The sequence below is a fragment of the Octopus bimaculoides genome, chromosome 3 (genome assembly GCF_001194135.2).
Source record: "Octopus bimaculoides isolate UCB-OBI-ISO-001 chromosome 3, ASM119413v2, whole genome shotgun sequence".
Taxonomy (NCBI): domain Eukaryota; kingdom Metazoa; phylum Mollusca; class Cephalopoda; order Octopoda; family Octopodidae; genus Octopus; species Octopus bimaculoides.
The window spans coordinates 7,731,864-7,736,543 of NC_068983.1; the positions used below are offsets into that span (position 1 = coordinate 7,731,864).

Consider the following 4,680-nt stretch of genomic DNA (forward strand, 5'->3'; position numbering starts at 1 on the left):
TATATACATACATACATACATACATACATACATACATACACACATACACACACACACACACACACACACACACACACATATATATACATACGTATATCCGTCCAACCCATGCCAGCATGGAAAGCGGACGTTAAATGACGACTACAATGATGATGATGATGATGATGTATATGTATATGTATATATCTATGTGTGTATGTGTTTGTTTCTATCACCACCTGACAACCAGCGCAGATATGTCTGCATGCCTGTAACTTAGTGGTTCAGCATAAGATACTGGTATAATATGAACCAGGCTTAAAAAAAAAAAAAAAAAAAAGTACTAGGGTTGATTTGTTTAACTAAAATTCTTCAAGGCAGTACCCCAGCATGGCCGCAGTCAAATGACTGAAACAAGTAAACAATAATAAAGATAAAAGAAATACAGTTTTATTGAATTTCTAACTTGTAAAATCTACCGCATTTCAGCTCAGATTTTAACTGTATTAGATTACATAGAAAATGTTGGCATTTCCAATAAATACAGTTTTATTGACACAAATTTATAAATAATACAAGGTAACCATTAAGATTAACCTGCAAACCTTTCTATATTCCAGCACTCATTTCAGCTATATAAGATTAAATGAATAATTTTGATCTTCTCAATAAATGAATTTTTATTGATTCAAATTCCCATATAATGTTAGGTAATCTTTAAATTTACCTGTGAAATCTAGCAAAAAATCAACTAAAACCTAAATTATATTTGTTACATGCACAATTTTAATATTCTGAAGAAATATTCATCTTTCAACAAATGCTAATTTAGTAGTATAAAACTTCTTTTTTTTTTCAATAATATGGATATATAAAGATAACTGTATAGTTTTAAGTTTTGTAGGTTAAAACTAAGGTTAACCCATAAATATTTCCATTGTATTTTTACCATTATTGACTAATTATTTTTTTTATACAGTATTGTTCTAATACAATATTCGTTATTCGTTATTTGCATTAACTTTCTTTATACTGTTTTTGAAAAAAATATACATCATTTTTATATTTTGAAAAAAAATATATCATTTCTTTCTTCTTTGGTTGTGTGCTTAATATATGAATTTATAATTGTATATATTTTAAAACATATTCTGGCTGAATATACACATGTACACACATGTGGGTATGGATATATGTTGCCACATGTGCCTATATATGTGTGAGAGTGTATGTGTGTATGTGTTTGACTATATGTACATGTCTAATACAGTGCAGTGTGTGTGTATATATATATATATATATATATATATATATATATATATATATATATATATATATATACATATATACATATATATATATATACACACATACATATACGTTTATAAATATATTTATATGTTTGATATTTGTCTTATACATGCACACATGTACATACACACACACACACACAAACACACACCCATACATATGTATATATATGTACACACACACACTCATTCATATATATTTATATATACATGTACAAGTATGCGTGTACTACACATATGAAGCAGGATTCACAAGAGTTGCCTGCAATCAATAAGTGAAGTGTGAAGTGTTGGTTTCACTTGGTTAAACTTGTTAAACTAACACACGCGTGTGCACACACACACACACACACACACACACACACTCACACACACACACACACACACACACACACACACACACACACACACACTCTCTCTCTCTCTCTCTCTCTCTCTCTCTCTATATATATATATATATATATATATATATATATACATATATATATACATATACATGTGTATGTGTGTGTGTGTGTGTGTGTGGGCGTGCATGCATGTGTTTGTGTGTCTGAGTCTGTGCATATACATTTATAGTTCATACTCCATGATCTATGTACTGGTTAAGCTATAGATTGAGTAGTGCATATTACATAGCAGTTGTAGTACATAGTATGCACTAGATTATTTCACACAATAGATTAAAATGTATGCCTATCGTATTTTCAGTATGACCTGGTATCAAGTACCATGCATTCAAGCTTTGTTTTGGATATCTGTGCAATTGTAAGCAGACACTGAGATCCCTTGCCCCTTCCAGTGCCTGAAGTAGGGTCAATGACCACTGGAAAGTCTGAGGGGGTGTCAATGACCCCTTGGAACATCTAAAATAGCACAACTGCCCCAGTACTTTACTGGGACTCGTTTTAGCTAAATTGATTGGCACAATGTAAATCGTTTGTTCATTCATCGTTTAACGTCCGCTTTCCATGCTAGCATGGGTTGGACGATTTGACTGAGGACTGGCAAACCAGATGGCTACACCAGGCTCCAATTTGATTTGGCAGAGTTTCTACAGCTGGATGCCCTTCCTAACGCCAACCACTCCAAGAGTGTAGTGGGTGCTTTTACGTGCCACCAGCATGAGGGCCAGTCAGGCAGTACTGGCAATGGCCACACTCAAAATGGTGTATTTTACGTGCCATCTGCACAGGAGCCAGTCCAGCGACACTGGCAACGACCTCAGTAACTTATTCAAGTAAACTACATTTGACTTGGCCTGGGAATCGAACCCATGACCTAATTATTGCCAGCCCATGCCTCAACCACAAGGCCACACTCTTTCACACATACTATATACTAGATGTAATATATGCTATATGCACTTCATAGTAACTGGCACGCTGTTGGTTACGATGATATGTGTTCCTGTTGATCTGGACTATGGCACAGCCTGCTCTTATAATTAACATGCAAGTGGTTGAGTACTACACAGTCATGTCTATGCTTAATGCAGTTCTCAGGGAGATTCAGCATGACACACCAAATGTGATAATGCTGGCCCTTTGAATTCCAGATTATGCTGGTCCTTTGAATTCCAGGTGCAACTCATTTTTGCCAGCTGAGTGGATTGGAGCAACATGAAATAAAGTGTCTTGCTGAAGGACACAACACACGACCAGGAATCAAACCCACGACCTTACGACTATATACATGACTAGTATATGTATATAGGCGTAGGCGTAGGAGTGGCTGTGTGGTAAGTAGCTAGCTTACCAACCACATGGTCCCGGGTTCAGTCCCACTGCGTGGCATCTTGGGCAAGTGTCTTCTACTATAGCCTCGGGCCGACCAAAGCCTTGTGAGTGGATTTGGTAGACGGAAACTGAAAGAAGCCCGTCGTATATATGTATATATATATGTATGTGTGTGTATATGTTTGTATGTGTGTGTTTGTCCCCCCTATCATCGCTTGACAACCGATGCTGGTGTGTTTATGTCCCCGTAACTTAGCGGTTCGGCAAAAGAGATCGATAGAATAAGTACTAGGCTTCGAAAGAATAAGTCCTGGGGTCGATTTGCTCGACTAAAGGCGGTGCTCCAGCATGGCCACAGTCAAAAGACTGAAACAAGTAAAAGAGTAAAAGAGTAAAAGAGTATCATCGTCATCATCATCATCATCATCATCATCGTCGTCGTCGTCATCATCGTCATCGTCGTTTAACGTCTGCTTTCCATGCTGGCATGGGTTGGATGGTTTGACTGAGGACTGGCCAGCCGGGAGGCTGCACCAGGCTCCAATCTGCTCTGGCAAGGTTTCTATAACTCCAAGAGTGTAGTGGGTGCTTTTTATGTGCCATTGGCAACGACCACGCTTGAATGGTGCTTTTTACGTGTCACTGGCACAGGAGCGAGCCAGTCAGGCAGCACTGGCAATGACCACGCTCAAATGGTGCTTTTTACATGTCACTGGCACGGGAGCCAATCAGGCGGCACTGGCAGCGACCATGCTCAAATGGTGCTTTTTACGTGTCACTGGCATGGGAGCCAGTCAGGCGGCACTGGCAATGGCCACGCTCGAATGTATACATATAGGCGCAGGAGTGGCTGTGTGGTAAGTAGCTTGCTTACCAACCACATGGCTCCGTGTTCAGTCCCACTATGTGGCACCTTCGGCAAGTGTCTTCTACTATAGCCTCCAGCCAACCAAAGCCTTGTGAGTGGATTTGGTAGACAGAAACTGGAAGATTTGGTAGTCGGAAACTGGTGGATTCATCACCATCATCATCATTAACGTCATCATCATTATCATAATCTAAAAACGTTCCTAGACATTAAACAATTTTTTAAACTTGATATCTTTTCTCGTAGAACACTTCGGAGGGATTTTTACTACCTCGGCAAGATAGGATTTTCTTTAGTTGGATATATAAACGCACTCAGTTTGTTTCCATTATATTCAACCCCTCGTGGCCACTGCTATTTAACAGCGATAATTCATGGGAACCTGTCTCACTGAACACCGACTGAAAACGCGAGGAGTTGCAAAAACATCTAGATGTCTCGGATGCTCTACCGTAAGGTAATTATAAATACGTTCTATCTATACATCTGTGTTCCTTGATTATGAGTAGCCTGGCTAAGGCTGTCCCCAATCTTGCCTTATAAGCAGTCCACATCTACTTGCCTCCAATCTAACATTTCTACAATCTTTATGTATCTGCCTTCCATCGCGCCAACGCTGATGTTTGAAGCTCTACTCATTTTCGCCATTTGAATGGATTGGAGTAACGTAAACTGAAGCATTTTGGTCGAGAACATAGCACATAACCCAGTCCAGAAATCAGCACTTACACACACACACAAAGTAGTAGCCATTGGTGTGGGTGCTTGTATATATATATATATATAT

General features: G+C 38.5%; 1 protein-coding gene across 1 annotated transcript in view; it reads left to right on the forward strand.

The window, feature by feature from the left end:
• LOC106882030 (transient receptor potential cation channel subfamily V member 5) overlaps positions 1–4,680 on the forward strand; it is a 156,109-nt gene that overhangs the window by 623 nt on the left and 150,806 nt on the right. The window contains exon 2 of the mRNA XM_052966702.1: positions 4,140–4,350. The gene's annotated coding sequence lies outside the window, so the exon portion shown is untranslated. The remainder of the gene's footprint in view (positions 1–4,139; positions 4,351–4,680) is intronic.